Source organism: Aegilops tauschii, chromosome 7, assembly GCF_002575655.3.
Source record: "Aegilops tauschii subsp. strangulata cultivar AL8/78 chromosome 7, Aet v6.0, whole genome shotgun sequence".
Classification (NCBI taxonomy): Eukaryota; Viridiplantae; Streptophyta; class Magnoliopsida; order Poales; family Poaceae; genus Aegilops; species Aegilops tauschii.
Window position 1 is genome coordinate 621,900,285 of NC_053041.3, and position 12,054 is coordinate 621,912,338.

General features: G+C 45.0%; 1 long non-coding RNA gene across 1 annotated transcript; it reads left to right on the plus strand.

Moving 5' to 3' along the window:
- Positions 1-8,337: 8,337 nt before the first annotated feature.
- Positions 8,338-11,776, plus strand: LOC141027880 (uncharacterized). Its single transcript, XR_012189883.1, has 2 exons — positions 8,338-10,218; positions 11,500-11,776. It is a non-coding gene; the product is annotated as an uncharacterized lncRNA (long non-coding RNA).
- The last annotated feature ends 278 nt before the right edge of the window (positions 11,777-12,054 follow it).

The following is a 12,054-nucleotide window of genomic DNA, read 5'->3' on the forward strand; positions in this document are numbered from 1 at the left end:
TATAGAGGGGGCGATCCACGAGAAGAGAGTGGAGGTATCATCGGCTTGAGATGTCCATAGAATCGAAGAGAGGGATGATGTGTGTGTGTGTGCGCGCGCGCGATCGATAAAGAGTGCCATCGAATTTGTGTGTGCCCACGTCAAAGATATAGAGTGGCCGGCCTACTGGAACGTGAGATGGGACATGTGCAGTTTGTCTCTGTGGCATGGATACCTACCTGCGGCGCTCGAGTATCGGTGTGTGGTGGGGGAAGAGGGAGGCCCAATTAACTATAGAGGTACAATGGCTGGTATATGTGTGGAGGAGGAGAGAGGCCTACCTCATGTATTAAGGAGATCGATCTGCCTCATGTATTAAGGGACATCGATCAACATCCATGCATATGTGCAGGAGAGGAATAAGGTTGGGAGAGAGACAGAGCTAGAGTGTTGGAGGGGGTGGTAGTGGAGTTGCTTCTAACAAATGGTGGGATAGGCTTGCTAGACAAACGGAGGGCACGCCCGCAATATCAATAAGAGAGGAGATGGCTGCTTGTTGTCTGTGCACGTGCGTGTGAGAGGCGGGTCAGGAGGCATGCACGAATGATGAGGGGGGACGCTGTGGCTGTGGTAAGCAGACGTAACTACATAGGAAGATCAATCGCCCTTTGTTAGAGAAAGGAGAGACATAACTTGTGAGGTACGTCGATCGATGGGGGGGGGGTAGTTAAAGTCGATCTAGGTATATGTTGGGAGATCGATCGGTATACATGCATGTGTGTGTTAGAAGCAAATGAGGCACGAGGAGAAGGATAGAGAGAGGGACGCATGTAGGAGGTGGTACGAGAGGCATACTATATCGAGGGGGGAGGAGTGTGCGAGTACGAGAATGATGAAAAGAGTGGTGGGAGTGAGGCATGGACGGTGACAAGAGAAGAGGGGAAGCTTGTGTTTGTGCTAGGCACACCTGGCTAGAGAGGCATATCGATCGATGTGTGCCGTAAAGAAGGAGCTGGGGGGGGGGGGCCTACACACACCGTGGGTGAACGACCTAAAGTGAAAAGACGAATTTGCGCGATGGAGCTAGAGAATGCTGAGGGAGGGTGAGAGGGATGCGGGCGTGTGCATGCACAAGAGAAAGTTAGCACTGGCTACAAAGATAAGAGGGTTGTGTGGGTGTAAAAGACGAATAGAGATCATATATACTTCATTATAAAAAGTGAATTCGGATATTTGAAGAATTTATCATAGTGTTTCAAACCGACGCATGTGTGAATATATATAACGGTGATACGCATGGTGTGGTTATGAACATGTTATACTACATTTAATATATTTTATCTCTACTCTTATAAAAAACGGAGTTGTTGATGATGGTGTGCCTGCCATCCTGCATCACAGGCCGTCCGATTTATATCTGGCGGATAGCAAGGAAACTATGATGGTTGAAGTTGGCAACAATCATGATTGTAGATTCTTATTGAAATAGAGAAACGAATTCAAATTTAGTTCGAATTGCAGCGGTAGTATAGAAATTTGGAATGCACTAAAATGTTGGTATGAGTAGGTTACATGCATTATACAGGAAGTGAAAAAATTTAATCGGACATAACATGGATTCATACTCCCTCCTTCCATCTATATAGGGCGTAATGAGATTTTTAAGACTGCCTTTGACTATTGACAAGATTAATAGTACATGACATGCACAATGTGAAAATTATATCATTGAAAGAACCTTTCACAGACGAATTTAACGGTGTGCTTTGTGTAAGTTGCATGTCATATATCATTGCTCTAATATTTGGTCAAAGTTAGCATCGAAAAACGCATTAGGCCCTATATAGATGGAAGGAGGGAGTAGCTTTGAATAGCATTTGTATAGTAAAACGGGGCAAGACTCTCTCTTTGTGTGGTGTGAATAGTTTTATTTTTTTCGTTTTCTTTTTGGTTGAGGGAACTGCGAATTGATTTGGTACGTACAAGTACAATATTACTACACGTTAGTCTTGTCCCTAAAATTCAACCCGCGTCTTGTTATATCCCGAAAATTCAGATATCGTGCTCCCAAAACTGGCGCCTTCATAACCCGCGCCTTGCTATCCCGAAATTACAACGCGCGCAAAAACTCCCTCCAGCTGCCAAATCCCGACACGCGAATCCCCCTTCTAACCCTGAGCCGAAAGGGCCGCTAGTTCAAATCGGTGGGGGGTACTTTTGTAACACACCCTACATTTTGGACAAGCGCGTCCCTAAGTCATGCTTCACCCCCTCCCATCGCCCCCTTTTCGCCATTCGAAATCCCAGGCCGCCATAACCTCTGCGCTCCAGCCGCGAAACCCCGCCCTCCTCCGTCCGCCACGTCACCGCTGCCCAGCCGGAGCCTCTTCCCCGATGACGTCGTCCACCGCAACAGCTCGACGTCCCTCGTCCACCTCCCCGGATGAGGATCCGTCGTCCATCTCGCCGTCCCGCCGGTTCAGCCGCCCCGTCCTCCACCTCCAAGGAGCTGCTCCGACGATCGCCTCGTCTATCGCGGCTGCTCCATCCCCATAGCACCGCCTTAACCTGCTCCACCGGAACCGCAGCATCCTCACCGACTCCTCGGACGAAGCCGAGGCCTACTCGGCGCCACCAAAGAGGTTGTACACTCATCGCATCGCACCTTCTCCTTAACTCGACCTCCCGGCGCCGACGGTGCTCCATCCCGCACCCCCATGGAGCGGCTACCTTGAAGCCGGCGCCGCGGGCGACATCTCCACGGCGGCTCTCCCCCAGTGCGAGGCCCCTTCAGCGGCGGCGGCCATACCAGCCGGATCTGCTGCTGCTGCTCCGGCTCTCGCTCGCTCGCTCGCGCTGCTGCTGCTGCTCCATCTCTCGCTCGCTCGCCCAGCTGCTGCTGCTGCTCTCCCCCTCGCTTGTGCTGCTGCTCTGCTCCGATTAAGCCACACTTCAGTCGACTGAATCGACTTTTGGGTCAGTCGATTTTCAGGGGTTGGGGGGCTCGCCGGAGTTAAGGAAGAACCACCCGCAGCGGGGACGGGGGCTCACCGGAGAGGTACCCCACTATGTATCTTAGGGTTCAGGGTGGGGGCGGGGGGCCTAGAGGGCTGGCCGGGGCGGCGGTGGCGAGTTGTTTCGGGGCGGCGAGGCGGCGCTGGGACCGGCGGTTCGGCCGGTGTGGCTGGCGGCTCAGGGGGGATGCAGGTTGAAGATGAACTGCAGGCCCTCCCTAAACTACATGTCAAGTGCCTCTCTGCTACCATTGCGTTCAGTTTCGACAGTAGCATTCAGATTCCACAGTAAATTTCAGTTTCGACAGTTAAGTTTAGAGTCAACAGTTTTTACCTCATCTGTTGTAGTCAAGTGGTTTTTGGTGATGTTAATTTTACATCCATTTTACATCATCTATTGGAGATGCTATTAGAATCCCACTTGAGATTGACGATGTCTGTCTTGTGCTGCTTCAGCCTTGACGTCTTACGGCTCACCGGAGCTGCTCCAACGACAGAACGATCCATCACAACAGAGCAGTGCCCTGGACGCCATCTACAGATTCCTCAGATCTTCCTCCACACCTCCGATAGCCACCTCTGCCTCAACTGGTTCAGCGACCAACCCAATGATGCTGAGGTCGACACGGCTACGGCAAAGAGGTTGTACACTTGTTGCATCACTTATTACTATACATCCACGTCGATCCATTAGGGCTATTTTGGTTCAACGAAAAAATGTCGATCCACTGGTTGTTACCATCACTCTAAATTTCTGCATGCTCTCCTTACATAATCTCACCATATTTTTTTCGTATGCATGTCAGATATTGTACACAGTCATGCTGAACATGTAGAGAAAAAGAGAAGAGTTTTGCGTGGCAATACAATGTCATGCAGACATCGCTCCATGGTGGGTTCAATGGCAAACCCTCCCCACCCCTCTCCAGATTGTAATCCAGAGGAAGATATCTGTTCTGAGGCGGATTCAGACGCCGCTGACCACTCCTGTTTACCCCCCAAGGTGTTTGCTCTACCTTGGCATGATGATGTTAGTCATATCATGCATATGCTGCCTTGCAGTGCCTACTTTTGACATCATATATGTCATCTGCTTAGTTTAGACATGTTCTGTAATGCCGCCTATTTAGTTTCTATATCATATATGGGAATTATGCAGTCTCATGTCTTTTAGCCAGCCATAATATATGTGAAATGTGCAATGCCATCCTGTTTAACCAGGCATCATATATTTGAATGATATCTTGCCCATCCTTTTCTTCATTACATTTCCATTTGTCGACAATGTTTGTACATTAAACTACTCTTCCTGTGAATCAGCCATTTGGGTGGGAGATGGAAAAATCTGGAGTGAAAACAAGGCCTTCAGAGCAGACAGTGCTACCTGTCGAAGCAGATCTCTTGTTGGGTCCCGATAGCTCCTCAGAGATGGATTCAGAGACAGATGACCAGTCCTATTCCCCCACTGAGGTGTATGCTCTAACTTGGCACGGTTATACTGCTCATATCATGCATACGGTGTCTTGCATTGCATAGTTTAGACATCATATACACAATATTCAACACCATGTTCTTAGTTCAGACATCATATCGAATGCCCTCTGTTTAGCATATAAATCACATATGTGAATTAAATGATGCGATCCTGATTACTTAGATAACATGTCGGTGAATTATGTCATGCGATCTTGTTTAGTTATTCATCATATCTTTGAATTATGTTATGCTATGCTATCCAGTTTAGATAGACATCATATATGTGAAATTATGTCATGCTATCCGTTTTAGTTAAACAATATACATGTCAACTATTCATGCCCTCTTTTTTTCCACACTATTTATTGCATCTGTCGCTCATACAATGTCTCTACATTCAACTATGTTTCCTGTTTATCAGCCATTTGAATTGGAGCGGGTGATGCCAGTATCTAGCGGACTAAAAACACGGTCTTCAAATAAAACAGTGCTACCTCTTGGTGGAGATAGCACCCCAGTTGTACATGCACAAGAACCAGCCCTACCACACATAACCCAAACTCTCGCAGATTGTACCCCTACTGCGATGGACAGAGAACCAGCTTCACCCAATCTAACCCCAACCCCAGCCGATAGTAACCCAGTTCCTGTTGACACAGCACCATCTCCACCACAGAGCTCCCAAACAAGAGCAGTTAGTAAGGCAGCTCCAGTGCCCAAAGGGCCAGTACTATCACGGCGAACCCCAACTCCACCAGTTAGTACGCCTATTCCTGTGGAGGAAGCACAACCAGCTAGTCGTAGTTTAGCATCTATCGCATTTGATGTTGTTAAATCGTATGTGCATATCTTCCCATCTTGGAAATATTATACTGAAGATGAAGGAAAATGCCAGTTGCAGGTGTTTGTCCAGGAGTTATGTGTAAGTAATGTTATTCATGGCAATTACTTTGCTTCGTCCCATACATCCTACCTCCATGATGGTTATAATACAGGAAATTTTCCCATTTTTCTCTATAGAGAAGGACCGATTTGGAAACTCAGGATGAGGTAACCTGTGCTAATACCTATGCTATCTTCAAGAATGCTTGGTGGCAGTATCGGAATTACCTGAAGAAAACGTAGTTCACCGGCAAAGAAACTCATCAAATTCCCTTACGTTCTCCTGAGACACATTTACTGGACGATGACTGGGAACGCCTTGTTCTGTACTGGTCCCGAACCAAGAATGTGGTAAGGTCTATGAGCTCATTTTCTATTTTTAAGTATTATATTCTTGTGTCTTACTGTACTCTGTTCATGTAGAACAAGTGCCTAAACCTGAAGAACAATTGTTCTAATTTAAGATTCCATTGCTATCATAGTTCAAAAAAGCGCTAGGTGTTAATTGTGCGTTTTGCCACCGCCTTGCGCTTTACTGACCAAAGCGCATGCTTATGCGCAGTTATGCATAGTTATGCGCAATGCGTTTTGCCAACGCCTAGAGCCTAGGCGCGCTTAAGCGCTCGCTTAGGCGCGCCTTTTTTAACTATGATTGCTTTGCTCTTGTATCACTGTATTTACTCATACAAACTTATTTTTAAATTGAAGGATCCAATCGAAACTCCAATGGCGCAGCAGGTATGTTCACGCATGTTTCTTTAACAGGTTTGCTCTTATCAATAGCTCTGTTGATTTCAATTTCAATTGTGTATACAGTTGACTTTCATATCATGCACATTACTAGCATCACAACAGAGCCAATAGTGTTGTTGTACATGTAGACCCGTGGTACCCATCTGAAATCTTGTTGTGCCGTGTAGTTTCCCACGCTTTGTATTCTTTCACTGCTGCTTTGTCTTGAACTGATATGATTTGAACCGTGTCTCTATTTTGATTTGGCAAGACAATGCAGTGACCATAGGACATAGATATATGTTTGTTTGATGCTTTTATTATGTACTAGTACTTGGCAATAGAAGACTTGGTAGTTTAATCCTGTCCACCTTACTAATGAACTGGTTCACCGAAATGAGTTTCATATACTAGTACATGCTAAACTTGTTATGTGTCTGCTTGTTTCTTCTTTTAGAATGCTGACAGAATATTGGGGAAGAGTGCCTTATTAAGCAATGGTAAAGGAAGTAATGCAGATAAGGTTCAGGATAGTGACACATCCTTGTTGGTCTCCAACAAAGCTGATAAAACAGCTAAGGAAGACTATCTTGAAGACAGCGAGACAACCCCAAAGTCCTGTCTTGGTTTAGTGTTCGAGTTACTGGCCACTACCGCTTGCACAAGCTATTCAAACTCACTGTCTGAATCAGTTCGGTTTCTTGAGTCTCAACTACAAGCTGAAAGACATCGATCAGCTGTGCTATGACAAGAAGTGGAAGGACTGCGGAAGTCCCTGGAGCATTCAGATGCATACTTTCTGGTGCAACAGCAAGCGTTGGAGGATTTTAGCGCCAAACAGGACAAAGCTAATCAGCTTGCTAAGCTTATTGCCAGCATGGTGGATACCCAGGATAACGTTTCTTGAGCTGTTTTGAAGTTGTTTCAGTTATGCTCTTGTTTTGCTGTCGCGTTTATTTGCACTGGTGGCCAATTTTGACGGTCAGTGTATGTAATGTGCTGCTTTGTTCCCTATATTTGCACTGGTGGCGAACTTTGATGCCCAGTGGATGTAGAATGTGTAATAGCGGTAATAGGCTAGCGTTAATTGCTTGCTTATTTATTTCCTTATTTTCTTGTTTAGTTGTTTGCTCGTAGTCACTGCAGTTCTTTTTCTGTTTTTTTCTAGTGGCCACAATAGCCTATTTTTGGTAACTAGGCCAAAATAATCGTGGCAACACACGGACTGTTGTAACCATGGGCCTCCTGCAGGCCGTATGATCCATGGGCCTTCGTCCGGCCGTAGGATCCATCGGCCTTCTATACGGGCCTTAGGGTCCATGGGCCTTCTACGGGCCGTAGGGCCCATGGGCCTTCTACGGGCTGTACGATCCATGGGCCTTCTACGGGCCGTACTATCCATGGGCCTCATACGGCCCGTAAGATCCATGGGCCTTCTACGGGGCGTATCATCATTTCGCCAATCATGGGTCGTACTATTCATGGACCATAACGGGCCGTTAATAGGCCGTATTTGATAACTCTATGAAAACAGCCCAACGGGTTTTTTTTGACATGAAAACGGCCCAACGTATTAACGGTCCGCAAACGGGCCCACTGTAACGACGGGCTGAATTTGGCCCACAAGCAGAAAATGACAGTAACGGGCCGTATGTAACCGAATGCTGCAAATGAGCCCAAGAATCAATGGGCCCTGAGAAGGCCGAAAGATAACTTGGGCTGGAAACGGCCCAATGGAATAACGGGCCGTTAATGGGTATAAAGTGATACACTGTTCATTACGGGCCAGTTTCACCACGGGCCGTTAATGGGCCAAGAGTTACAAAGGTCCTCATATGGGCCGAAAGAAGTCATGGGCCACACATGGGCCGGAAGTTAAAATGGGCTGAATCATATTGGACGGCCCAGATGACGCTACTGGGCCTAATTCGGATAGGGCGTAACGGGCCCTGGGTTAGCGAGTTGTAAATGGGATATATGCGAACAAGCCGTTAATAGGCTTTTCGTGGGCCGGCCCGCCACCTTTAGACCAAGTCAAACGGGTCGGCCTTTTCACAGGAATGGGCCTCTGTTGGGCCGTGCCATGTGTCGTCGTATCATAGGCGCCTTCGGTCCAATGAGCGGATGACATCTGTCCCAACGGTGAGCCGACACGTGTTTCCTCCAGCCAATGATGATTTTACATGTGGAAAATCCCCATTGGTCGGGGCTGTTAACGGGTTATCAGATCCAAAACCAGACCCGATAGCTTAACGGTGTTCCGTTATGGTGGATGCCACGTGTCGGTCACCCTTGACGAAAGCACTTCTGTGATGCACGATTTATCGTCATGGAAGTGGACACTTCCGTGATGGTCAATTGTGCATTAAATATGGCCTAGTATTTTATAAAAAATGATTTGGTCCAATTTTGCAACAATTATTTGGTAGGTACTTCACAAAAAAACTCATTTCGGGCACTCGGAAAATGGAAAATGATTTTTTCGTCCAAAGAAAATGAAAAATCCCTTAGGCAACATTGTTTGCCATTCCAATATGCACCCTTGTGCACAATATGAGATCATTTGAACAAACTATGCCATGAATGTGGCCATAAGATTGATCATTTGGGTTGAAAGCCATGAATCTTCACACACGTTAACTCATTTCTGAGAACACTTTTTTAAAAGAATTGTCGTATCACAAGTTATTTATTTTTCCTGGTAACTTGGTCACATATAATGACACAATGCGAAGTTTTTCCAATTTTTTGATTTTTTTTTGAATTTTTATGCCCGTTTCAAAATGCAGTCAAAACGGCGGGCATGACCGTTCCTAGCTAGTGGTTGAATCTTGAATTTTTTTTGGTGTTTCTCTCATTAAATAGATACTTATGTACCTACAAATGATTTTTGAAAAAAATAAAGAGCAAACTATGAGGCAGTTGCAGTTCAAATTTTAGCCGCTTCCTATTGAATCGGTGGAAATTTGTCTTTTTTACTAGAGGTGGACCAAATCTTTTAACACCCAACCATTTGGTCAATTGTGCGTAAAATATAGCCAAATATTTTAGAAAAATGATTTGGTACCATTTTGCAACAAATATATGGTAGGTTCTTCACAAAAAACCGATTATTGGCACTCCAAAAATTGAAAAATGATTTTTTGTGAAAACAAAATGAAAACCCCTCAAATCAACATTGTTTGTCGTCCCAAGATACGCAAATGCGCAAAATATTGGGCCATTTGAAAAATTTATATAAACGGGTAATATGTTGAATGTTTATCCAGTATAAGAGGGTACAAAATATAAGAAAACAGAAGGAAAAAACAAAATTACACTAGCTGAATTATGATTGGTGCAATCTGTTGTGGCATGGATCAGTGACATGGCAAACATCCATCCATCCATCCATTCATGCAGCCCACCGCAGTAAACATCCGTCCATCGATTCATTCATCCAGCCTTTCTCCCTCTTGCGCGAACCCTAGAGCTCCGCTCCTACGCATCCACAGCCGCCGCCTCCAACCATCTCCCTCCCTTAGATCTCGATCCGCCGTCGCCCCCAACCCCACCCCCACCGCCACCGTCGACGAACCTCACCGTAGACAAGGTCGAGGCTGACCCAAGATCGAGCCCATGCCCAGATTCACGAGTGGAGCCCCGCGAAGCTGCCCGCAAAGTGCTCCTCTTCCCCACCCCCGATTCCTCTCCAATCTCCATCGCCGCCGCCGATCCCCACCCCCACCGGCGACCTCGTCTCCCCGTCTCCGGCCCCATCCCCACCTTCGGCCGACCTCCCTCCTCATCTCGTCCATCCACCCATGGAAACCCCCTTTTCCACGGATCCACCCACCCACCCACGCCCGCCCATGCCCAGATTCATACTGAAGTGTTACAGTATGCATGTTTTGCTTAGTTGAAAAATCTGAGATATCGTACTGAAGAGCATGCGAATGATGTTCACTCTGTTATGCTTCTAAAGCATCTGAATGATGTTCATTGCTGTTTAAATGATGTTCATCTGCTATGGTTTGCTTCAGCTCGTGCGGATGGGAGGTGGATGCCCGCACGGATCCGGCGTCTCCGACCTCGGCATCCACAAGGAGGAGCGGCGACAATTACATACCCAACCATGGGGCAGCAGCAATTCATGGTTGCCTCCCTCTACCTCTCTCACATTCCCTGATTTTGCTGCTGCTCTAAATTCACTTTCACTTGATTGAATCTAGTGCTACTGCTGTCAGTCCCTAGTCCCTAGTGCTACTACTCTAAATTCACTTGCATGTTTGACTAAATTCACTTGGCATTGCACTGCTTGCCAAATTGAGTTGCTTTCTTGCTGCCACAAAAAGTCAGTACTCCCTAGTGTTGAACCAGTATTTACATGCTTGCAAATATTGGTCTAAATCTGCGATGCTCCCTAAAGTTGACTAAATCTCATGGAGTAGATTTCATTTTACCAATTGGTCTGAATCTATTTATACGCTTTACTGAATCGGCGGAAATTTCATTTTATACGCTTTACCAATTGGTCTGAATCTATTTATACGCTTTTCTGATAGAGTTTGTTATGCTCATAATTTCAAGTTGACCTCTACATATGAGTTGTAAATCATGTTCTAAGGTTTCCGTAGAGTACTTATTTGCTTCGTTTGGATGTACGGTTTGGGAGCAGCCGTCTATTTTAGTTTGCTGTCCAGAAATATAGTACAGTTTTTCTGTGTAAACATAGTTAGCACCTCTGTTTTTTAAGTAGTTCCTTACTTACCTCAGTTTTTGAAGTAGTTCCTTACCTCTGTGTAAACTGAATTTGGTTCAGTTAAAAAACTGCACTACCTGACAGTTTTGGACAGCGAGCTTCTAACTGAAAAACGAGTTCGTTATGCTCATAATTTCAAGTTGGCCTCTACATATGAGTTGTAAAGCATGTTATAAGGTTTCCATAGAGTACTTATTTGCGTTGTTTGGGTGTACGGTTTGAGAGCAGCCGTCTATTTAGTTTGCTGTCCAGAAATATAGTATAGTTTTTAAAAGCAACCAATTCATGATAAGACTTGGTGAGGCTGATGCACATAGCTACTTTCAGTACCTTGTTAACAGTGTTGAGGACAAGCTAAATCCTGTATCAGGGTCCTGTTCTTGTAAACATTATGTAAAGCTAAAATTCTTCCGTGTCTTGCTCTTTTGCTGGTGCCACTATACATGTTAGATTGCTAGATGTACTTGTTTCCATCTCAAATTACTTGGGTGTCATTCATATGTACACATAAGATAATTGTATTGCAAAAAGATCTTTTATATAAATTCTGTTGGCTAACTTTCCATCTCAAATTACTTGTTTCCATCTCATGTGCCTTTAGTTTTTATTTTAAAAGTATTCGTGTAATATTTCTTATATCAGTGACATACTTTTTGTTCTCTTTTGAATGCCCAGATGTTTTGCATCAGCCTGTCATTGCTAAGGAAGAAGCGGTACTTGAAGAAGCAGACTACATGTTTTCTTGTTGTGAAGCACTAGATAGTTCTATTTATTCTTTCCTGTTCTAGAGTATTTCAGCAGTTGAATGCTTGAATACGTAATGTTGTAGGTTGCTTGGATCTGTATAAAATACGAATGTGATGGAAATTTGTAGAATGTGAGTTTTGAGATATTTTTGTAATGTTCAGCTAATTGGTGGTGATTCATATTGTTATTCAAACTGGTTTGAAAATGTTCGTTAAATGGGCTGGAGTTGGACCTTAAAGAGGCCAAGGATCAAATTATATTGGACAAATATTTTAGGTAAAAAATGAAACGAAAATAAATGAATGTGGAAAGGCCAAGGCCCAGGAAAGAAAAAGCCTGAAAAACATTGGGCTGGACTTATTTGGTTAAGCATAATTTGGCAGAAAAAAAGATAAAAGGCCAAAATATTGGGCCTGGCCCATGTGGCTGACTAAAATTAATAGGAAAAAATATAAAAAGGCTGAATTGTTGGGCTCGGCCCAT